The 24,772-nt window shown below is 43.6% G+C and overlaps 1 protein-coding gene and 1 long non-coding RNA gene across 4 annotated transcripts in view; one reads left to right on the top strand and one right to left on the bottom strand.

Annotated features, from left to right (window-relative positions):
- The window catches only part of EFCAB11 (EF-hand calcium binding domain 11), a 148,758-nt gene that overhangs the window by 92,565 nt on the left and 31,421 nt on the right, over positions 1-24,772 (top strand). The gene's annotated exons all lie outside the window — the stretch shown is intronic.
- LOC120232067 lies at positions 5,298-16,692 on the bottom strand. Of its 3 annotated transcripts, XR_005528489.1 has the most exons (4): positions 16,595-16,692; positions 14,857-15,000; positions 14,281-14,644; positions 5,298-5,770 (listed from the first exon to the last, which is right to left on the bottom strand). It is a non-coding gene; the product is annotated as an uncharacterized LOC120232067 (long non-coding RNA). The 3 variants fall into 3 exon arrangements; XR_005528490.1 differs by lacking the exon at positions 14,857-15,000 and having other exon boundaries at positions 16,588-16,692; XR_005528488.1 differs by lacking the exon at positions 14,857-15,000.

Raw genomic sequence — 24,772 nt, 5'->3', positions numbered from 1 at the left:
CCCCCACAGTGTCTATTTTCCTTCTGTGCTTTGGCGTGTGCTGCTGACATTTTAGTAGGAATACTATTCAGCCTCATTTATACTTAGCCCTTCATTTAGCCATGTTTTGTTGTTTCCTTGGTTTCAAATTTTATCTCTTTAGGTGAATTGGGAACTGAAGCCTTTCATTTGACTTGTGATCTTGTACATTCTGGAAGCTCATACATGTAATCGTGGAACAAATAAAGCAGCTGGAGGAAATCTTTCCTGAACAAAACCCAAGTGGGGCATTTGGATGCCAGCCAAGATCCCAGCAGCTACAGAGGGTGATGTGAAAAGGCTGCCTATATTCCAGCACCAACAAATCACTTCGAGCCAAATAGGAATGTCCTTTAAGTAATGACCAGATAGAGGGTAGGGACCTCTACACACTTAACTGCCTGACCACAAAATAAGGTGTTTTCTCCCAAGTTCTCTCCACCAAGTTAATTACTGTGGCACACCTGAAGGAAGAGCAGCATTGTGAGTGACTCAGTGGGCGTAGCCGCCTAAGTGGGAATTCTGAAGCTGCTTAGTCTGAACTTGGCCTCCCGCTAAACTGCTATGGGTACTAGGCAAGACGCTGTGTCTGTAACTTCCCGGGGATCTGTTCCTCCAGCCCAGATTCAGAACTGTGATGCCAATTTAGCTACTAAACAATAGCTAAAAATAATAAATGAAGTCTTATGTTAACTGCCTCATTTTAGAGGAGAAAGCTTATTGTCCAAGGTGATTCAATAATCAAGTAAAATTTCACTGGACATTTTGGAAAGATTGGTTATTTATGTATGTATATACATATACATATACATATATGTTCGGATTGACATAAACAAAAGCAAAAGCTTGGAATGTATGTAGGTTTTAAAGAAATATAAAGGAGTGTTCCTGGTTCCTAACCATCAGTTCACTCAGCCCACATTACCAATTCTCTAGAGCAGTGCTTCTCAAGCCTTCAGTGCATAAGAGACACCTGAAGGCTTTTTAAACATCCTTTCTGGGGCCCATCTTCATAGTTTCTGATTCAGTAGATATTGTGGTAGAGCCTGAAAATTTTGCATATGTAACAGGCTCACAAGTAATATTGATAGTGCTGGTGTGTGAACCATACTCTGGGTGCGAGAGGTCTGGAGACACTCAAAATGCCCAAGTGAAGAAGACGCAGTCCTGTCCATAAGGCAGATGGGATTAACATGAATACTTTACAGTGTGATTAACCACACCGTGTTACTGTGTGTGCATGCATGTGTGTGTTGTAAAGGCATCTCAGGGAATGCAGCACTTCCAGAGGTATAGATAACTGAAACCACATGATGTGTTCAGGGCCATAGAGTTTGCATTACTGGAGCAAAGAGCTCGTGGCTGGCCATTGGGTGGGTGATAGGGGGAAGGGGGGGGAAGGGGAACGTGTGGCAAGAAGGATGCCAAGAACTAGGTAAAGCTCCGATCACAGGAGGTCTGTGTACCCTAAGGAATTTGGTTGTTTCCTTAACCTGGTAACAAAGGAAATGAAAAAGAGAAAACCTGAAGATTCATAAGAGATTTGAAGGAGGTAGAGGTAACAAGAGCATAGAATTTGACCAAATATAATTTAGTCACCCCAGTAATCTTGCGGAAATCACACTGCAGGTGAAAGTGAACCTCTCTCGAGTCTGGTTTCTTCAGTTCTGGTGATTTTTTTTGATACCCCATATGATGCTTTCCATGTTCTTAAAAATGACCCGTTTTTCTTTATTTTCCAAGCTCTTTCTCTGTCCAATGAATGGTCAGCTAGTCATCCTTGTCCAGAATTGTTGTTTCCACCACCTTCATTTTGACTAAGTTGTTTCTGGCAAATTGTTTTCAGTCAAACTATCTAGATCTGAATGAACAGAACCTAGTGACTTGCTGGACCCAGCCATGTGCCAGAGCCAGCCCATGAAGGCTCCTTTGCCACCTCTGCCCATCTTTGTCCAGCTCACATTCAGTGACATTGCCTTGGGAGCTTGATGTCAGCAAGTGTTACAAATCAGGACATTTTCTCCCGTGAACACCAGTTCCCCAGCCCACCACGAGATGTAGCCCAGAGTGACAGGAAGAAGTCCAAAATAAAGGTCTTGGGTTTTCGCTTGGGACTCGAACACTGAAATGGTTTACCAGTGCGAGGCAGCATTAACTTTGGAGTCAGAAGGGCCAGGGTTTGAATCCTAACTGTCATTTTCCTGTCACTTCCAACAGAGTACTTAACTTCTCTAACCCTCAGTTTTTTAAATACATGAAATAGGGTCACTAATATTTAACTTACAGATTAGTTGTCAAAATGGATCCTTGAGAAATAGAAGCTATTATGATGATTACTGTAATGAAGGAGGAGCATGAGGGCATTAAGTTGATTTTGTAATTTGAGTTGAAGTCTGAGTTCCTTCGGGAGTTTTGGGTAGAGAATCCTGTAATAACAACAATCGCTAACATTATGGAGTGTTAATTATATGCTTCTCCATGCATTATTTAATTTAATCCTCAAGAGAGCTCTAGAGGTGGATACCAGCGATATAATCACCCCCATTCTGTAGCTGAGGAGCCTGAGATTTAAGTGAAGTGACTTTCTCATGGCCAGATGGCTGGTCGGTGCAGAGACGGGAATTGGAATGCAGGTTTATGTGAGTTCAGAGTCTGCTTTCTTAACCAGTGTGCATATAGGGTCTCTGCTCAGCAGAGACATCTGAGGTCCATGGTATCAGCTTGTGAATCCTGGGAGTTGTTGAAGTCTTAGCTCTGAACGCGGCCACACTGCAAGGGTCTCTATAGTGAGAAGAATGTGACAGAGCCCAGGTATGTAAAAGGTTCCTCCTTTAGAAGAGGAAGCAGTGTCAGCAGTTGGACATGCCAATTAAAGAGAATTCCTTGGATTTGGTGATATGACCAATCTCAACAAAAGCAGTTTGGATAAGATCATGGAAACAGAGGCCAGCTTGCTTTTTGGGTTAAGGAGCGAATTGATGATGAGGAAGTAGAGGGAACTGGTGTAAAACCACTGTTGAAGAATAAGATGCTAGAAAAGAATTTGGAATCTAGGGTAATATTTCATAACATAGATGTGTTAGGTAGAAATAGTAAGTAGATGTGAAGGCAGAGGAACATGACTGAAGGAGCCAAGTCCCTAAAGAGGTAGGAGGAATGGGATGCAAAGCCTGATTGAGGAACTATGACTGGATCGGTACTGGGTTTGGGCTTTGTAGGTTGGGTGGGATAGAAGAAGGAGGGGGTGGAGCATTGAGGATAATGGTCCATATAACTAAAGGCATGGCAGAATGGGCTCTAGGCCAGAGAGAGAAAAAGTAAAACCAGACGGGTACTCGAAGACTGAGAGAAGGTAGAGTGGTCAGTGTCCTAGGAATCTCAAAAGATGCTGAAAGGAACTTGAGAATCAAAGAGGAATAGAGCTGTAAGAGCAGGGAGCTGTATACAGTGAATTGGATCTTGACATTGGATATTTCATATGTGGAGAAGTTCTGTGTCATTGACAAGGCCCCTGGTCTAGCGTGGAAGATCAGTCTTTGAAGCAGAGTAGAGACGAAGTTTATCAGAATTGGGGAGATCAAAGGACTCTAGGCCTAGAGTTCTGACTGAGACCTGACTGAGCTGGTTTCTTCTTGAGTCCTCACCCAACAAGACTGCATCTTCTCATAATTCTTTGTTAGTCAGCCAGATGTTTCTGTCTAGAGGTGTCCCTCCCAGCTAGGATGTGAACACTCCTGAATGAAAGCGACATGTTCTTGAATCGGTGCCCAAGCGATCTGATAGAACCTTCTACTTTTTCTCAGGATCCTCTTCCTGGGATTGGTAGGGAAAGAATATAAAAGCCCTAGATTCACTTCTTCTCCTTCTAGGGATGCACAGCTTATGCTTAGAAGAATAATGTAAATGGTAATAGCTGTCATTTGTTAAGCACCTGCTACATGCCAGCTACTGTGCTAAGTGCCTTATGTAGATGATATCTTTACAGCCTTATAACAACTCTCCAAGATGAACACAGATTAGAAAAGTCCTTTGCCCAGGGTCACTCAACCTATAAATGATGAACATTGGGAGCCAGTGTTCAAGCCCAGGTGGTCTGCCTCTAAAACTCAAGATGCTTACTAAGAAGACCTGCCTGTTGATGCCCAGAAGACCCAGGTCAGCCTCCCATAGGACATCAGTATATTCCTGGTTATGAGGGAAGGGAAAGTAGCCATTCTCGAGAGCCCTTGCCCTTGTGCCATAGATAACACCATTGGGACTAGGGCTCCTGGCTGCCCTCTGTTTCTCCACCTTCAGCCTGCTTCTCCCTGGGATACAGCTCACGTGCCTTTGCGCCATCACCCCATAAACCTCTGCTTTCCCGCAACAGTGCCCCTCACTTCCAGGGGCAGCGAGAGATATCTTCCCAAAGCCCCCTTGGAGTTAAGCCTCTGGGCTCATTTTGCGAGAGAGCTGAGGAACGACATGAAAGGCATTTCATTCTATCACTGACTCTTAGAAATATTGGAAGGTTGTTTCACACAGATACATTACTGTGATAGCTATTGGCTATTCAAAATACAAGGAAGCCTTAGTTCAAGAATGCTCAGAAAAGTAATATAAGAGGTATTCCAGGACAAGAAAGCATTTCTTTTGTAATGATAAAAAATGATTTGTTCAATGGGATGGGCCTCCTTGAAAATCATATTAATTTGCTTCTAAATTAATTTGCTATTTTGCTGAAAGCTATTTTCAGCAAACGATACCTTCTCCTGTACATGCCCAACTCCAGCTTTTGTATTTAAAAGATGCATTTACCAAAGTTTCATACTTGTATGAACTTCTGATGCATAATCAGAAAGTACTGATGGAAGAGAAATGGATAAGCACACATTTTAAAAGCCGTTCTATGTTGAGCATTCCTCTTAGCATGTATTCATTGACTAAATGAAGATTTTTTTTTTATTTTGACCTGTATCTGCAAGAGTAAAAGAATATTTCACCTTGTCTTTTAAGAAGAAAACCAGCAAGACAGTTGTGTTTTACTTCCAAAGTTAGGTATCTTCCTAAACAAAATCCATTTGTACCAAATCCCTGATCCCTCGAATCCTGCCTCCTCTAGTGCGTACCTAGAGCGAGACCCAGAGCTAGTGAGAAGTAAACCTGGACAGTCTACCCCAGAATGGTCCAGAAAAATTACCGAGGAGAATTTACCTTACTCCTTATGATGGGGCCTGGGACCGGAGGGCTGATACCCAAAGCCAGATCCCAGAAATAATAACAAAAATGCATCCAGAAACTTGAGCTGCAGCCAGGACTTTATTAAGGCACAGGCATCAGCACCCCAGGGTGGAGGCAAAACCACGTGTTGGGTGGAAGGAAGCAATCAAGAAGCCCCAGAGTAAAAAGCAGAATTAGTTCTGTAGAAGGAGCTCAGGATGGAGGTCAGGTGGGGAGGGCCCGTGCCCTGGGAAGTGTCGTCACAGGCACCCAGGCTAGCTTGGATCTCCTTCCTTGTGTCATCCATCTGGCCCAGAGACCCTCTCCAAAGGATCCATGGCCTGAAGGGGGGCGGGGGGGGGTGAGGTCCAAAACAATTGTCTTCATCCTCAGGCACTGTTTACCTTGGCTCACTCTGTTGACGACGTTTGCATTGGTGCCGCAAAAGCTGAGGTAGGTGAACCTTGAAGAACTGTTCTTCCGGTTTGTAGCATGAATCAAGGCGGTAGCACCAAAGTGTACCGGCAGTCATTGCGTTCTGCATCACCTTGCCCTCAGGGGAAAAGATTGACAGTTTCACTTAAGAATATCCTTGGTGAGGGGCGCCTGGCTGGCTCGGTTGGTTGAGTGTCTGACTTGGGCTCAGGTAATGATCTCATGATTCATGGGTTCGAGCCCCGCATCAGGCTTTGTGCTGACAGCTCAAAGCCTGGAACCTGCTTTGGGTTTCCCTCTCTCTCTGCACCCCTCACCCTCTCTCATCCTCTCTCTCTGTCTCTCAAAATTAAATAAACATTTTAAGAAAAGAATATCCTTGATGAAGCAATAAGTATTATCTTATTAGGGGCACCTGAGTGACTCAGCCAGTTAAGCATCTAACTTCAGCTCAGATAGCATCTAACTTCAGCTCAGATAATGATCTCACAGCTTGTGGGTTCGAGCCCCGTGTCAGGCTCTGTGCTGACAGCTCAGAGCCTGGAGCCTGCTTCAGATTCTGTGTCTCCCTCTCTCTCTTCCCGCACTCTGTCTCTCTCTCAAAAATAAATTAACATTTGGGGCACCTGGGTGGCTCAGTCACTTAAGCGTCCGACTTCAGCTCAGGTCATGATCTCATGGTTCATGGGTTCAGGCCCCACATCAGGCTCTGTGCTGATTGCCAGCTCAGAGCCTGGAGCCTGTTTCGGATTCTGTGTCTCCCTGTCTCTCTGACCCTTCACTGCTCACACTGTCTCTCTCTCTCTCTCAGAAATAAATAAAACATTTAAAAATTTTTTAAATAAATTAACATTTAAAAAAAGGATTATTTTTGTTAAATCTCAATCCTCAAGTGCACATCTTTTTAATATGCTAAGAAGTATTTGTACAGCATTTCTGTTACATGCTGAAGCACAATGGTTTGTCTCCAGGAAAAGCTCTTTAAGTTGGGATCTGAACTGACCACTGTTTTAATGAAACACTATTTTTACTTGAAAGAATGACTGACAAACTATCGTTATTCAGACTTGAGTATTTGGTCAGCATTTTCTCAAAAATGAACGATGTGAGCCTGTCATTTCAAGAAAAACAACTGACAGTGCTTGTTGCCAATGATAAAACTTAAGCTTTCAAGTGAAAATTAGAATTTGGGAAGCTTGTATCCACCACTGTGAGCTTGACAGTTTCTCAATACTTAAAGACGTTTCTGGTGAATTCAATGGTGATATTAACAAATGTGATTTTTTTATATTGTATAATGAAACGTGTTAACATTTAAACGATCTGTGTAACTCAGTGAATTAATATTTTTCAGATAACCAATGCCTGATATTACAAAACCGTGCTTGGGTAAAAGATCTATTGAAAGTACAAGATATACCACTGGATTTTAATGTAACCAAGTGTGAAAAGTTAATTGATATGGTTTCACATTCTACATTGCAGCTAGCCTTTAAGAAACGACCACATATTGAGTTACAGTGTAGCATCAGAAAAGAATATCTGCAATTATCTGAAAAGACCATTAAAATATTCCTACCCTTTCAGCTATACGTCTGTGTGGAACTGTATTTTTCTCTACATACTACAATCATGCCACCGCAAAGGGAATTCAGCAGCAGATAGGAGAATCTAATTTATCAAGCAATATATTGAAAAGACTTACAGGAATACAAAATCTCTTCTCACTGTTTTGTTTTGGAACATTTACCTAGTTTTCACTTAAAAATATGTCATTTTGGGGCACCTGGGTGGCTCAGTTGGTTAAGCATCCGACTTCAGCTCAGGTCATGATCTCACGGCCCATGGGTTCGAGCCCCACATCGGGTTCTCTGCTGACAGCTAGCTCAGAGCCTGGAGCCTGTTTCAGATTCTGTGTCTTCCTCTCTCTCTGCCCTTCCCCCACTCATGCTCTGTCTCTCTCTGTCTCAAAATTAAATAAAACCAAAAATAAAATAAAAATAAAAATGTTATTTTTGTTAAAAATGCAATGAAATTGTTGTCGTTGTTAATGCAGTCATATTTTGAAGTTTTCTCAGCTATAATTTTGAATACGATAAATATTGATAAAGTTTATATAAATAGGGGCTTTTCAGGGTTCTCAAGGTTTAAGAGTGTAAGGGAATCCTGGAGCCACAAATTTTGAGAACCACAGACCTAGTGTATATGGAGTACCTACCTTCCCGGGGCCTGGGCTCGTGCAGGGACAGTGTGGTGTACTGGACAGACGTGGACCTTGCCAACAGAACTACTGGTCACCTACAGTTAAACGGTAGTTCCCGCGGAGTGTGGGAAGCACAGTGATGGGAGAAGCACCAGGTGACGTGGGGGCACATTGCTGGGGTACTTGGCCCTGTGTAAGGAAGACCTGGCAGGAAGTAATGCCTCTGCTGTCTCTTTTCTCTTTTAAACATATGTTTTATTTTAGACAGAGAGAGAACACACAAGTGGGAGAGAGGAGCAGAGGCAGAGAGAGAGAATCTCAAGCAGGCTCCATGCTCAGCGCAGATCTTGACTCAGGGCTTGATCCCACAACCCTGGCATCATGACCTGAGCCACAAATCAAGAGTCAGATGCTCAACCAATTCAGCCACCCAGGTGCCCTCTACTGATTCTGGAAGGATGAATAAGAGTTAGCCCAGCAAAGAAGAGAGGTTGATTGCTTTGGGTGTATGGAAAAGCATGTACAAAGGTCCCCATGCAAGAGAACATGGCTTCGTTGCAGAAATAAAAGAAGTCAAGTGTAATTGGAGCACAGAGTAGAGGCAAGATATGAAGGCAGGCTAGAGGACAGCGGCCAGATTATGAGGGGCTTTGTTAGATCAGGAGGGAGGGCCGCCTCCAAGGGGAAATGGAGAATCCTGGAGGGTTTTTGAGGAAGGAGAGTGGCATCAGATTGCATTTTAGGCAGATCTCCCTGACTATAGACAATGGATATCTAGAGGTAGGGCGACTGGTTAGGGGTCATTGTGGCAATCGAAGAGAGCTGATGGAGTCTGGGCTATGGTATCGCTGAGGTGTTGGAGAAATGTGGATGGATTTAAGAGGTGTTTGTGTGGAGAAGTTTACAGATCCAGGTAAATAGATTGGTTGTGGTTAGAGAAGAGTAGGGTAGGCATCAAGATTGAATCTAGATTTCAGGTTTAGCCCTTGGGAGTAAAGATAATGTCCATTGACAGAGGGAACATAAAAAGTACAGCTTTAAAAAGGAAAAGGATGCACATGGGTGGGTCAGTCAGTTAAGCATCTGACTCTTGATTTTTGGTCAGGTCATGATCCCAGGGTCGTGGGATTAAGCCCTGCATCAGGCTCCACACTGAGCATTGGAACGTGGTTGGGATTCTCTCTCCTCCTCTCTCTCCCTGCTCCTCCCCCACTCATGCTCGCTCTCTCTTTCTCAAAAACAAAAACGAAAGATTTTTTTCTTTAATTTAAAAGGGAGAAGGATGGGGCGCCTGGGTGGCTTAGTCGATTGAGTGTCCGACTTTCGCTTAGGTCATGATCTCGCAGTTCGTGGGTTCGAGCCCCGGGTCGGGCTCTGTGCTGACTGCCAGCTCAGAGCCTGGAGCCTGTTTCAAAGTCTGTGTCTCCCTCTCTCTCTGACCCTCCCCTGCTCACGCTGTCTCTCTCTTTCTCTCTCCTAGAAATAAATAAAAAATATTTTAAAAAATAAAAGGGAGAAGGATGGATTCCATTTGGACCATCTTCAGGCTGTCCAAGAGGAGATGCCCACTCAGCATTTGGATCTGCAGTTCTGAAGTTGGCGGGGAGGCTAATCTAGACTTGAAACGTAGATTTTGAGAGTCATCAGCATATGAACAGTAACTGAAGGCAGGGGCTGAGTGAGATCTCTCAGACAGAGGATTTAAATGAGAAGGGAAGTCTGCCTAAGAGAGAACCAGAGGGCACACCAATAATGGGGGCCTAAAAGGTACCCAAAGAATTAAGGGAATCCAGCGACAGATGTGGCCATTGAGACTGAGAGGGAAGAGTGTCAAGAAGGGAGGAAGCGTCAGTGGTGACCAGTGCTGTCAAGAGGTCAGTAAGATGAGCAGTAAGAGTATCTTTTCAGGAGTGCTTGCGGGGCTCAGTCAGTTATGCGTCCGACTTTGGCTCAGATCACGATCTCACGGTTCGTGACTTCGAGCCCTGCGGCCGTCTCTGTGCTGACAGCTCAGAACCAGGAACCTGCCTCGGATTCTGTTTCTCCCTCTGTCTCTGCCCCATCCCCCGCCCATGCTCTGTCTCTCAAAAATAAACATTGAAACAAAATTTTTTTTAAAAAGTGTCTTTTCAGTTTAGCAACAAGGGAGTAATTACTGAATCATTGACTGCACCCAGAACAAGTCAGTGGAGTGGTAGGCTCCAACAGCTTGGAGACAGGGGAGAGGTTTGGTGGAAGAGGGAGGGGGAAAGACTGCGGAGGGCGTGAGAGGCGGGAAAACGGAGAGGGATTGATTTGAGATTATTATGATTTCTATGGGGAGGAGCCCATTAGAGAGAGAGAAGATTAAAGACATAAGAGAGAAGGGGGAATCAGTAGAGTGAGGTTCCAGAAGAGTCAGGAGGGGAGGAGATTTGGAGACCAGGTGGAAGGAAACCAAGTCTCCAACAGGGAACCAAGGTCCAGTCAAGGCTTGATGTAGGGAGCGCATTAGCATAGATTAGTTTAATTAGAAATGGAAGTTCCATAATGCTTAGTGAAAAGGCTTAGGAGTAGGAGAACAGTGGGAGTTTAGAGAAAGGACTAGAAGAAAGGAGAAAAAACACAGCAGTGTGAGGAAGAAGACGAAGAGACCAGAAGGCCAGAGGGACTCACCAGAGTGCCCAGGCTCAGCAGTTATGAGGAGAGAGGCAGGAGGCACAGAGAGCTGTATCTTATTTTAGATACTGGTAATTTAATTACAGTAGGCTTATCTTTTTACACAATGATGCATTTTCATATCACAACCTAAAAATTACTCTCAACAATAGTAATTTTTTTTTTACTGAAACCTTATTTTCTGGCCAATTCCAGTTATCCTTATGAGTTTCTGTTGTTTACTTTAATGTTCACCAGGTTAAATCTTCAGTTTTGCTACTGCCATTAAGAGTTTCCTATGTAGAAAAATCTATTCATTATGAACACATTTATTGCTTCATTGAGTTGCCTATTTAAAATGCAGAGAACCACAAATTAAATGTAGTGCTTTTCCATTTTGAAAAAAAGCAGATGAATGGGTACTATTTTCTTGAATACATCATGTTTGTCTTACATAATTAACAGTCCAGATTCATAGGCTAACAGATGCCAATCCTTGCTTATTTTGATATTTGTTCCTCATTGAAAGGGATGCTTCCTAAGACTTGTGTGTGCCATCCTGTGCATCAGAGGAAATGATAAGGCAGATGTAATGGAGACAGTTGCTAGTCGGGGGGCAGCTAAGTGGTCAGCAAAGAGGTTGGCCTCCAAAATCCATTTCTCTGAGGTAAATTATGCAAAGTAGAAAACAACTTCATTGAAATTATAAAATAAAAATATCTCAAGCAGCTTCCATGTAAGATTAACCCGTTAATGGGGTTAGTCGGTTAAGTGTCTGACTTTGGCTCATGTCACGATCTCACACTTTGTGAGTTCAAGCCCCGCGTCGGGCTCTGTGCTGACGGCTCAGAGCCTGGAGCCTGCTTCAGATTCTGTGTCTCCCTTTCTCTCTTTGGCTTGCACTCTGTCTCTCTCTCAAAAATAAATAAACAATAAAAAAATTTCTTTAAAAAGACTAACCCACTAACTACTACTTCCAGATTCCAAGTCTAAAGCCCTCTATTAAATATGCATTAGATATAAGACTTTGGTATTTATTCCAGAAGCATTCTTTAATGACATACCCTAATTCCGCTCAATTTCTAACATTGGTAAATGTGGGTATGCCGTATGGAATATGTGTAAGTGTGAACTACAGTCTAGTACAAGGGCACTGTTAAATGAGAAATCTGCGGGGGCGCCTTGGGTGGTTCAGTAGGTTAAGCATCTGACTCTGGATTTCAGCTCAGGTCATGATCTCACAGTCATGAGATAGAGCCCCGAGTCAAGCTCCAGGAGCCTGCTTGGGATTCTCTCTCTCCCTCTCCCATGTGCATGTGTGTGTGTGTGTCTCCAAAATGTTTTTTAAAAATCTGCCATTAATGCTTAGTGGATCTAATCTGGAAGTCAGTGTATTTTTTTAAATTTCTTCCTGCTGTAACCTCAAAGAGGCCTTGTGTTCTGTTTCTAAACCCATATAACAGATCTTCCTATCAGGGAAGCTGCTGCGTGCTAACGGAGAGAGCTTTCTCTTTGACGCCACTTGATGCCACCTAGTCTCACCAGGCTCATAGCCCTATTATCTGTGTTAAAAACAGAAGCCCCTCTACCCTCCCTGGTTGCCTCATCCCCATTCCACTTCCATCTTCCTTTGTTCTGATCCACCTCCACTTTCCTCTCCTTCAGGATGTCAGAGGACATCCCTGGGATCCTTTATCTCCATTGTTAACAAACTTTCCCACATCCTTAACTGGAAGGTAAAACATTGCATCAGCCTTCTTGCTTTAAGTGACACTTGGCTCTTTCCCGAGAGCTTCACCCAGCGGCTCTTTTGAGCAAGCACCGCTCAAGAAGCGAGATGCTATTTGGAGACCGTCATGTCCTGCCCTCTGACAAACCCTACTCTTTTGTACTGTCGTCCACCACCCTCCACATCACTGCATCACATAGAGGCTTCCCCAGGTCCAATGCCCTGACATCATCTGGGAGCCCCTCAGCCTTTTAGCTTTTCAGTTCCTCCATGCTCTCAGTTCAGTGACCTTCATCTCCATCACCTCAGCTGTCTGCTCCCATAACCGTACCCTGGATCGCTACGGGAAATGTATCATCTCTGAAATCTCACATCCCGAAAACTGTTTTCCATGATTTAGGACCTCTGATACAATATTGAGTAGCAAGAACATTTAGTGGCATCCATATTGTGTTTCTGGCTTTTCATAGGTATGTTCCTAAAGTCTCACCATTTAGTGTGTTGTTGTTGCATAGGGTTTTGCTGGAAGGAAAAATCCTGTGTAGTCTAAATCTACTAAATTTTTCCATTGTAAACAGGCACTGGACTTCTTTGAATGTTTTTTTCCTGTACATGTGAGATGCACATATTGTTTTTCTTTTAATCTGATATTTGCATCACGAAATATTTTCTCCTCCAGTTTTTCTCTCCTTCTGAAACTTCTTTTAGTTTAAGGTCTGTGCTTTCCCTTATATCAATCTGTGTCTTCTTAATTTTCCTTTTGGTTTTTTTCCCTATCCATTTTTAGATATCTGTACTGCAGTCTGGGAGATTTCCACAGTTTTGTTTTCCAGTTCACTAAATCTCTCTTAAGCTGCATCAAACCTGCCAGTTATATTTGTTCATTCCAAGATTTTCAGCTGGTTCCTTTTTATTTCTATCTATTCTTATTTCATAACCTTAAATGTTTTTAATTGAGGCATAATTGACAAATAACATTAAATTAGTTCCAAGTATACAACATAATGATTAGATGTTTGTGTACATTACAAAATGATCACCACAGTGTTAATATTCCTTATGTTACATAGTTATTTAAAAAACTAGTTTCTTCTTGTGATGAGGACTTTCAAGCTCCCCTTTCGTAACAACTTTCAAAGATGCAGTATGCTCTTATTAACTAGTCACCGTGTTGTGTATTCCATCCCCAAGGCCTTTTATTTTATTTTATTTTATTTTATTTTATTTTATTTTATTTTATTTTATATACAGTCTTCTGCATATTACAGCCTCATTTGATAGCTACTGTTCTTCCATTATGACTTTGAGGATTTTTTTTTTTAATGTTTTATTTATTTCTAGGAGAGAGAGAGAGAGACAGCATGAGAAGGGGAAGGTCAGAGAGAGAGGGAGTCACAGACTCTGAAACAGGCTCCAGGCTCTGAGCTGGCAGTCAGCACAGAGCCCAACGCGGGGCTCGAACCCACGAACCGCGAGATCATAACCTAAGCGAAAGTCAGACGCTTAACCCACTAAGCCACCCAGATGCCCCTATGACTTTGAGGATTTTAAAAGTCTTCTTCAGAGTGTTCTGTTCTATTTTCTCAAATGTGAATTGTCTCATTCATTGGACTTTCTTTAATCACACTGCACATCCTTACATATTTTGTAATTTTTTTTCTTTTCTGGAGAGCATAACTTCCCTATGGATTTGTTTTACAAGGGTTCCTCTGAGCGGTGGTTTGGAGATCCTTAGCTCTGGAACAAGTCATAAATTAAGCATGGTTTGGGAATCCCACTGTAGGGAAGTAACAGTCTCTGAGCTCAAGGGCAGTACAGACTGAGCTGCTAGTCAAGTACAGGCATCTTGTCTTCATTTCTAGTCACAGGTAATTTGGGGACTTAACCCCAACTGAAATAACAGAACTAATCTCATCCCACCCTCCCTGCCCCCTGATAGCTGTGGGGCATATTCAGTCCCTTTCCCTTTGCAGATATAGAAACCCAAGACCCCCAGTCTTTCTGGCACCTGCCCCCACCCCTATTTCACAATGGCCCCAAAGTCTTCATCATTACTTACCACCTGGGGGCCATTATCTTTTCCGATTGACAGAGGCATTCTTTTCTTGTTTTAAAAAATGGTTTTAATTAATCGAGTCTCCAGCCAAAAATAGAATCTCGTTCAGATACTTAAATTCAAAAGATTTGAATGAAGACACTATTTACAGTAGTATGGGAAGGAATGAAGAATCCAACAAGGTCATTTGAGGTGCCCCGAGACTAAGAACAGCAGAAGGCTGTGACCACACAGGTCCTGAAGAGGCGCAGGAGGAGATGTGGTGATCGGCATTCAGGGACAGCTCGCACTGCGACAAGGCGACAAAGGCACCTCCCGGGACAAGCTGAGTTTGGAGGGAAGTAGCCGTGGCCGTTAGAAGGCAGGCCTAAAGCAGGGAGGGAGCAGGAAAGAAATAACCCATGCTGTCTCTTCCCACCTTCCTCTCTCTTGCTGGTACCTTATACCGGCCAAACCCAACTAGAAGACAGCCAACAAGGGAGCCCAAGTCATGTGATCCAGAGGGGCCCAGGGCAAAGCAGAGAATGCAAATAGAAAATAAACAGAACAAGGCTTATGTGAGTTTAAAAAATATTTTACCTGTTATTTCTGTATGTTGCCTCAGACTGACGATTCTCAACAAGTGTTGACTCTGCCATGTTGACTCAGAAATCTAAGAATCCCTGCTTCAGCCTCTTACCCAGATGACTCCATCGTTCAGGCACAGCCCTGACATTTGCATGCCTGGGACAAGGGTACACGTGGAATCCCGCACGCTATGTGTGTGTGTATGTCTATCTGTGTATATAGTGTATCCATCTATAGATTATAAAGCAAAGTAAGCTATTAAACTTGTTTTCTCTTTCTACCTTGACAAATATACTTTAATAACAAGGTAGAAGGCAAAGGTTTGATTTAGAAACCATCAATTCCTTGAAGGTCCACATGGGACATCGATGGCCCCTGTCCCTTGGCTCTGCTCCCAGTGGCAAGGGGGTCTTATACTATCACGTGGACACCAGCGCTCACTGCAAGCTTCATCCACATCTCTTACAAAGAGCCACCCTTTGAGAAGGCCCTCAGGAAGAGGCCCACACAGGCCTAGGGCCGTTCAGGTAGGGAGTTAATCCTAGGGTCCCAGGTGCCTGTAATGTCCCCTTGAAGGTGGAGGGTGTAGGCCTGGGTCGGCACATCCTGCAGGTTCTTTGCTATGTGGAGAGGGGTGGAGCCAGATAAGAGCCAGAGCAGAGCCCTCCCAGAATGTGGGGTCCAGGGCAGGGTCCCATTACACTTGATCTTCAGCTTCATCAGGCCCTCCAGTCCCTTCCCACCTCTCTCAGAGGGTGAGGCTCCTGTGAGGCCGCCTTCCTTCCCTGTCTAGGGTTTAGACTCTTGGCAATGCTCTCACCGTCCCAGCTCCCCATTCTTCCACCACTCCAGCCTGGCAAAACCACAGCCACGGCTCAGCCCAGCTGTCTTTTTTTTTTCTTTTTTTTTTTTTTTTTAATATTTTAAAAAATTTATTTCTGAGAGAGAGAGAGAGACAGCATGAACAGGAGAGGGTCAGAGAGAGGAGGAGACACAGGCTCCAGGCTCTGAGCTAGCTGTCAGCACAGAGCCCAACGCGGGACTCGAACCCATGAACTGTGAGATCATGACCTGAGCCGAAGTCTGACGCTTAACCAACTGAGCCACCCAGGCGCCCCATCAGCCCAGCTGTCTTCTGCCTTACACTGAGGTTCCTGAGTGCTGGCAGTGTACACGGGACATGCAGTATATACGCGTCCCTCCCAGCTGGGCCCCTGCGCCGCCAAGGGTCCTTCTTCATTCTCCAGGCAGGTCTTTCCGGGTTCCCACAGGAGCATTTTCAAACCTTTGCCACTTCTGTCAGGTTCCTGCCCCACCATCCTCCCTGTCACACTCAGCAAGTGGCCTTGCTTCCCATCTCTTAAGAAAATTGAAGTTTTGGGGCGCCTGGGTGTTTCAGTCAGTTGAGTGTCCGACTTCGGCTCAGGTCATGATTTTATAGTTCCTGAGTTCAACCCCTGCATCAGGCTCTGTGCTGACAGTTCAGAGCCTGGAGCCTGCTTCAGATTCTGTGTCTCCTTGTCTGTCTTCCCCTGCCCCACTCATTCTTTCTCTCCCTCTCTCGATCTCTCTCTCTCTTTCAAAAATAAATAAACATTAAAAAAATTTTTTAATCCAGGTTTTAAAAAAAGGAAAGAAAATTGAAGTTCTCAAAGCAAGAATATCTTTCAATCCCTGCCCCCTCTACATCTCTACTGTTGATAAGGACCGCGGGGTCAGGAGGCTGGGGGTTCCACCACTCACCACTGACCTTCTGTCACAGTGGCGAAGGTGCTGTTCCCTCCGCCCCACAGTCTCGGATAGACCCTTCCACAGTGGCCCCCCGTCTGCTTCCTGTGGTGCAGCAGTTAGCGTCTCTAAGGGAAGCTATGCGTTCAGGCCCCACCCACCCCTCTGTTCTCACATCCAGATCCCTTCCAGTCCACTGTGACCTCATTTCTGCCCCAGGGACTCCTCTGTAACCGCTCTGACCAGGTTCAGCAATGACCTCTCTGCCGCTAAAACCAGCGGGTGCTCTAGTTGTTCTTCATAGCACTTAACACATGCAAGCTCACCTCCTCCTTAACATGCTCTTTGCCCTTGACATCCACGCTCTTCTGCTCTCCCGGCCGACTCTCCCAGTCTGCTTCCCTTAAATGCTGTCTCCTTCAGAGTCCTGCCCTCACCTGCTTCTCGTATTCATTATACTCCCAGAGCCTGGCCTTACGAGATGCTCAGTCAGTATCAAATTATGTGTGCAAATCAAGCTGCTGGTTTCTAATTCAAACAATATACTCAAAAGTCTTTAAAAGTTTAAGCGAGAAGGAGCAAACTTTGTTTGTAAGGACACGCATTTCCAATTATAAATGATGTATTACTTATTGTGACTGGGGTCCACTGAGGGGAAAAAAACCATAATAGCTTATTTCAGAACTAATATGGCTATACGTTAGCAACAGAAATGATGTAGCTATCTTATTAGAAATACAACAAAGAGATTACTTAGCAGCTGTCTACCCACACTGTCATTTCATTTTGCTCTGTGGTTCTTGGCAGAGAATCTAGACAAGAAAAAAAAAATAATTAAGCCACTCTGTTCTCTCAGACTAAATGATCTCTGCCGTTCTGGGAAACAAATCTTAAAAGGCAATGTGTATTCCATGATTATTGGAAAAAGAACATTTTCAGAGGTTCCCGTTCCCCCCCTCCATCCCCCCGGAGACATGCGGTTAAATGTGATGGTCCCTTCCCTTCCAGGTCTCTTAGTTTTATGTTCCATACACAGAAGTTGAGGACCCAACGCCGGCCTGAGGGCCGTAATTAGATCGTGAAACTCACTTTGAAAGAAAGAATTCCACAGAGGTCTATTTAGGGCTCTCTTTTCACTGAGATAAAGAGATACTGAATGTAGAGCATTCATTTGTTTATTCATTCATTCAACAAATAATTATATTAATAGCCACTTATAGTCATCTTAGGATGGATATTATTTAATGTGCAGAAAGCTGCTTGGCAAAAGAGATGCTGAGCTTATTTTTAACTTTATTGGGTCTTCACCTGCCAAGGTTTCTTTCCCCCACCTTCAGACTGTGAGCGAGGTTGACGCTGCCCAGGCACAGTGTTGTATTGTCAGGATTCCATCCGTCCCTGCCACATCATCATCAGAACAACGACTGAGTCTTGATAGCTTTGCACTACTTCTGCACTGAAGGAGAAGGAGAACTCTTACCAGTCCAGGAAGAGAAGGAATGGTGAAAATTCAATCCGAAGTCAGGTTGGGGTGCCCAGGTGGCTCAGTCAGTTGAGAGTCTGACTTCGGCTCAGGTTATGATCTCACGGTTCGTGGGTTCGAGCCCCGCGTCGGGCTCTGTGCTGACAGCTAGCCTCAGAGCCTGGAGCCTGTTTCAGATTCTGTGTCTCCCTCTCTCTCTGGCCCTCCCCTGTTCATGCTGTCTCTCTCTCTCTCAGAAATAAATTTTAAAAACCTTTAAAAAAATGTTTTTTTAAATAAAAAAATCAGAAATCAGGACTCCATTGCCTGCTGATTTGTACAGTTCACACGTTCACAGCCTGAGTATAAACTAAAAAAGTGATGTTGTTAACACTTCAGTTTTTGTGGCCATGACCGAAGACATGAACCTGGCTAACAGAGAGATAGATGAGACGTGCAGATTTCATGGGGGAGAGTATTCATGCTCTCAGTCTTCTGGCATTCCCCACACGCCCAAAACAGCAAGCACACAGCAGAACTGAACGCAGCGCATAGCCCAGGGAAGAACTCGATGCGTGTCAGCATGGGAGTGTAAAAGTCATTGCCTCCAATAACATAACTGTGTGACTTCGGCTGCATGTGAGGTCATGGGGAGTGGTGGGCTTGTGTCACACTGGAGAACTCCCGTCCGATGTTCACAGCAGCGTTATCAATAAGAGCAAAACTGTGGACAGAGCCCACGTGCCCATCGACTGATGAAAGGATAAAGATATGGTGTATAGATACAATGGAATATTACTCAACCATCAAAAAGAATGAGATCTTGCCATTTGCAGTGATGTGGGTGGAGCTAGAATGTATTATGCTAAGTGAAATAAGTCAGAGAAAAAAATATGCCATATGATTTCATTCATGTGTGGAATTTAAGAGACAAAACTATTGAACATAGAGGAAAGGGGGAAAAAGAGAGAGTAGGGGGGAAACAAACCATAAGAGACTCTTAATGATAGAGACCAAGCTGAGAGGTGCTGGAGGGAAGGTGGGTGGGGATGGGCTAGATGGGTGATGGGCATTAAGGAGGGCACTTGTGATGAGCACTGGGTGTTGTAAGTAAGTGACACATCATTGAATTCTCCACCTAAAACCAACTTACCCATATATATTAACTAACTAGAATTTCAATAAAAACTTGAAAAAAGAAGTTGATAAACTCTGTGCCAGCCATACAAACACATGTCTGGAGACTCAGTCCTACCCCATATTGAGTTTTCAATCTCTGTATCATGACTGTCCCTTGACTTATTTCGTCTCTTCCCCTTCCCCTTGCTTTGGTTCACTCTTCCCCCTCCCGGTGCCAGTCACCCCAGATCTCCAACTGCTCGATGCCTCAGACAAAAGCGGCAATCAGAAAATTTCTGCCTGTCTCAAAGAACAGCCCTAACACAATGTACCTGGGCTTGAGAGTGTTTGCGTGGGTATGAACCAAGCAGCATTTAAAGCACTGTAAAGGGACACCTGGGTGGCTCAGTCAGTTAAGCATCCGACTTTTGCTCAAGTCATGATCTCACGGTTTTTGGGTGCAAACCCTGCATCAGTCTCTGTACTGACAGCTCAGAGCCTGGAGCCTGCTTCAGATCCTGTGTCTCCCTCTCTCTCTGCCCCTCCCCCGCTTATTTTTTCTGTCTCTCCCTCCTTCTCTCTCTGTCTCTCTGAAAACTAAACATTAAAAACTTTTTAAAATAAAAGAGCACTGTAAAAATTTTTCAGGTTTTTTGGTTTTTATATTGCATATATGATACATGTTCTTTATTTAAAACTTCTAATAATAGGGGCGCCTGGGTGGCTTAGTCGGTTAAGCGTCCGACTTTCGCTTAGGTCATGATCTCGCGGTTCGTGGGTTCGAGCCCCGCGTGGGGCTCTGTGCTGACTGCCAGCTCAGAGCCTGGAGCCTGTTTCAGAGTCTGTGACTCCCTCTCTCTCTGACCTTCCCCTGCTCACGCTGTCTCTCTCTCTCCCTCTCTCCTAGAAATAAATAAAACATTAAAAAATTAAAAAAAATTAAAAAATAAAACTTCTAATAATACAGAAATAAAATAAAATGTGTACATTCCATTCTCCCCTCTGCCAATCCCATTCTGCATATAGATACAATTAGCAGTCTGCGGTGTATATGTCCACATTTTTTTCTGGGCATGTAAGCTAACATACACACGCACATACTTACATACATAGATTATTTACAATCTCATTAAAATGCTACCATACATTCTGCAACTAGCTTTTTCGTATAATACACATCTTCATCCCAGTATAATTATATCACATGCTTCATCACGGCCGTTCCTTCCGCAGCAAAGCGGTGCAGTGACTTACATAACCACTCCCTACGAGTGACATTTCAGTCGCTTCTAGGTGGTTTCCTATTTTTCTGTTCTCATTCAGCTCTCCGCTCGGATATGTCATAGGCATCTTCATGGTCAAAACCTAACGTTTTTCCATCCTAATTCATGGTATCTACACCCTTTGTGCTGCTTATGCCAAAAACCTCGGTGTCAGCCCAAGCTCCTTTCTTTCTCTTCCGTTCCGCATCCATCATGTCAGTGCCTCTGCTGCCCCCCGTCCAGGCCGCCACCACCAGCCGGACTCCCAGCCCAGCCCCATGCTTCTGCCTTTGGCCTGCGTCTGTTCTCAATTCTGTCCTCCACCCAAGGGAGGACAGGGATCTTTGTAAATTTTGTTTTTAATCTATGTTTATTTGTTGAGAGAGACAGACAGACAGAGCACAAACAGGGGAGAGGCAGAGAAAGAGGGAGACACAGAATCTGAAGCAGGCTCCAGGCTCGGAGCTGTCAGCACAACCCAACGTGGGGCTCGAACTCACGAACTGTGAGATTGTAACCTGAGCCGAAGACAGATGCTTCACCAGCTAAACCACCCAGGTGCCCCTCAAGGAATCTTTTTAAATGTGCATCAGGTCGGGCCACTCCTCTGCTCCCAACCCTCCAGTGACTTCTTATCTCACTTGCATAAAAGCCATCATCCTTATAGTGGTCAACGGTCAACGAGGCCTTAAATGATCTCCTCCCCCTCTCCCTCGACCTCCCCCTACCACCACCCCTGTCCTCATTTGTATCTCACCTGCTCACTCCAGCCACACTTGCCTTCTCACTTTTCCTCATTTAGGTGCATTCCTGTCTCAGGGCCTTTGCACATGCTTTGCTTTCCGTCAGCAGTGCTCTTCCTCTAGATATGCACAAAGCTTGCTTCCTAGCACTTGCAAGTGTTTGCTCAGCTGCCCCTTCTCCATGAGGTCTTCTCTGGCTGTGGTATTTATAAAGAACATACTTCCCACCTTTTTTTTTTTTTTTTTTAGTTTATTTATTTTGAGAGAGAGAGAGGGCATGAACAGGGGAGGGGTAGAGAGAAAGGGGGAAAGGAGTGTGATGTGAGGCTCAAACCCCCAAACTGTGAGGCCATGACCTGAGCCCAAATCAAGAGTTGAAAGTTTAGGGGCGCCTGGATGGCTCAGTCGGTTAAGTGTCCGACTTCAGCTGAGGTCATGATCTCACAGTTCATGGGTTCAAGCCCCACATCGGGCTCTGTGCTGACAGCTAGTTCAGAGCCTGGAGCCTGTTTCAGATTCTGTGTCTCCCTCTCTCTCTCACCCTCCCTGCTCACGCCGCCTCTCTATCTCTCTCTCAGAAATAAATTTAAAAGAAAAAAAAAAAAAGAGTTGAAAGTTTAAGGGCGCCTGGGTGGCTTAGTCGGTTAAGCGTCCGACTTTCGCTTAGGTCATGATCTCGCGGTTCGTGGGTTCGAGCCCCACGTCGGGCTCTGTGCTGACTGCCAGCTCAGAGCCTGGAGCCTGTTTCAGTATGTGACTCCCTCTCTCTCTGACCCTCCCCTGCTCAAGCTGTCTCTCTCTCTCTCCTAGAAATAAAAAAAAAAAAAAAAAAAAGAGTTGAAAGTTTAACTGAGCCCCCTAGGGACCCTAAATCTCTACCTAACTTCCATACTCACACATACTTACCCTCTCCACTTGGGTGACTCCTAACATCCCAAACTTAACATATCCAAATATATTTCTCCCTATTTCAGTAAATGGTTTCACCATCCACCCATTGACTCAGATAAAAGTGCCCACAGGGCTTCCTAGAATTCTACCTTTTCTTTATCCGCCTGCTTTATCCCACATCCCTGATGTAGTTTCTCAGCAAATACCCTGAGTTCTATGTCCACAGTCCTTTGGGCAGTTGCTGCTGAAAGCGTGGTCTGCAGATTGGTGCTGGTCCGTGAAGTCTTACCGATCTGTGAGTAAGCATTAGGAGCAGTTTCGGATTATTATGATGGCCAAGTTGACAAGGGTAAACTCATCTCACTAAACACGGTATAGACCACTTCAGTATCGGCAAGCTGAAACAGTGAGCCATGAAGTACAAGTTGTGTAATAAATAATCACGTGCAGCAGAACCATAACGTAACGTGACATTTTATTAGATTTGTCAACTTGTGCCCTAAAAGTTTATCAAAATCTGTGAAGATGTAAGCATTTATTTTTACAACTTACATTTACAGGTTTTCATTTTTAATCGGCAATTTTCACTTTATGATTTAACACTATTAATTAGGGAGGTAAAATTTATGTTAGTTACTTTTCACCCTCAATTTATTGAAGGCATAACAAGCCTCACTGGAGGTTGTTTTTGTTTTGTTTTTTATCTTGGGAGGTTTGCGAGGGGGCAAGAAAATACTTAGCTTTTTTGAATGTGACAAGAGTATCAACCAAATGGTAAAAATGGTAGTGATTCGGAAGGACAAAAGACCCCAAGAGTTCATCTTGGTTTTCCCTGAAACCTACAGAGTTCAGTTTATAGCCGTCATTGATGTTGACATCCTGAAAACAGTGTTTAATCATTTGTAGAGATGTAGTCGCTACAAAGCAATGGAACCATCAAAATGTGTGGGTCACTGGCTTAGAAAAATTAAGTTCAAGAGCACAAAAATGTTTTGGAAGAATATTGGCCTAAAAGCCTGATGAAGCAGATGTTCAATATTTTCACATATAAACATTAGGGCTTCTCAGCTTGCCAAGACTAAAATCCATATACGGCAGCCAAGACCTTAGTGGGGATTGTATCAAAGGTATTTGTTTGGAAATGTTGGGTGGATCCACAGCAAAGAAGTTGCTCGAGTACTACTTTCAGGGCCTCGCTCACTCAGCATATTCAGGAACCGGCCAATAATATGAAAGACCAACTCACAGAGCGTTTAAAACTCTCAACGTATTTTTTCATCGCAGCGTGATAATCTCTCTCATCTTCCTGTTTGTGATGGCGATAGGAAGGAGAGATTTCCTTTGTTGCCGAGAAACATAACTAAGTCTGAACTATAGAACACTATGAAGGATGACGTTGTCAACGCATATGTTCGGAGTTTACATTCTGTGTAGGAGCACGTTCTGATGGTGTGGAAAACATCCTGGAGTAGTTATCCCAATTAAGGGGCTCACATCAGAATGTAAATCAATGTACTGTGTCTCTTGTGAGAAAGAAGAATGATGGAACTAAACAGTAGACATAGCGTCCTACTTAAAGTCGTGAAATTAGGTAAGAGCTGGTATGTTAAATTCTGGTTTATTCCCTCATGTTATATGATACTTTGAAACCAGATCCTGAAGAGCCAATACAGCCTGCTGAGGTATGATGATAATCAAGAGAACAAATGTTTGAGGATGTTTGATCTACAGAACAACTCACCATTTCTACAAAACCAGAAGACAGTTTCGTCCCGGCTTGTTGAAAATGTGAATTGGACAAGCAGGGTTGCTTAAGCTCTTCAGTACTTTTAATGATCTCGCTTCTTCCATGCAAAGAAGAAGTGCAGCAAGTTTTTCAAGAGAAGATCAAAGGGCAAAAACGAAAGTTAGAAGCTTGGAAACACAGTTTCTACAGATTTTTATGACACATATTCCATAATTTAACAATTATCAGTGATGTAGGTGATGATCTTGATATTGTACATGCGTGAAAAGCTATCACAAAACACCTTAAAGTTTGATAAGGCATTTTAAATTTTCTTTTCCATCAAAAGAAGATCTGTGCCTAAAACATTCATGGATCCAGAATCCATTTCTTTCATCAAAAGATGATTTAAATGTAACTGTAACTTACAGGATACATCGCTGGAACTGACTTCTATTTAAGTATTTAAAGGACTCTGGAAACATAGCAGCACTTTCTTCATTTCAGATAAAATTTAAAAGGGAATAAAGTGAGTTTATTAAAACTGCTCCAAAGTCGTTTTCTCCATTTTGTGAGACTGCAATGTCTCCTCCTCCTCCTTAGTCCTCTTCCTCCCCCTCTTCTTCTTAATTATTATCAAAATAAAACATAGAAACAGTTTAAATCTGCATTATCTCCTGCTATTAGTCTTGGCAATCTGAGATAAATTATTAAGAAGCAAGTCTGTTTGCCACACGAAAAACTTTAAATATTTCTACATAGTGTTGATTCAGACTGCACCTATAACCATTTAATATGGGGATTCATGTTTCCTTCAAGATGAAAAAACAGCGACACGTGTCATAGTGAGCGGTGGCCCATATGCATACTTCCAGCAAATCAACAACATGTACCATTTTCCTACTCCTTTCTTTTTCTCTATATCATGTGTACCCTGGTTAATATTTATTGCACTGTAATTTCCTGTTTGTTAAACTAATAACATGAAATTGCAGCT

The sequence above is a fragment of the Hyaena hyaena genome, unplaced genomic scaffold (assembly GCF_003009895.1).
Source record: "Hyaena hyaena isolate Hyena2069 unplaced genomic scaffold, ASM300989v1 scaffold_67, whole genome shotgun sequence".
NCBI classification, from domain to species: Eukaryota; Metazoa; Chordata; class Mammalia; order Carnivora; family Hyaenidae; genus Hyaena; species Hyaena hyaena.
Note: the sequence above shows the minus strand (reverse complement) of the source record. Positions and strands in the feature narration are given on the sequence as shown.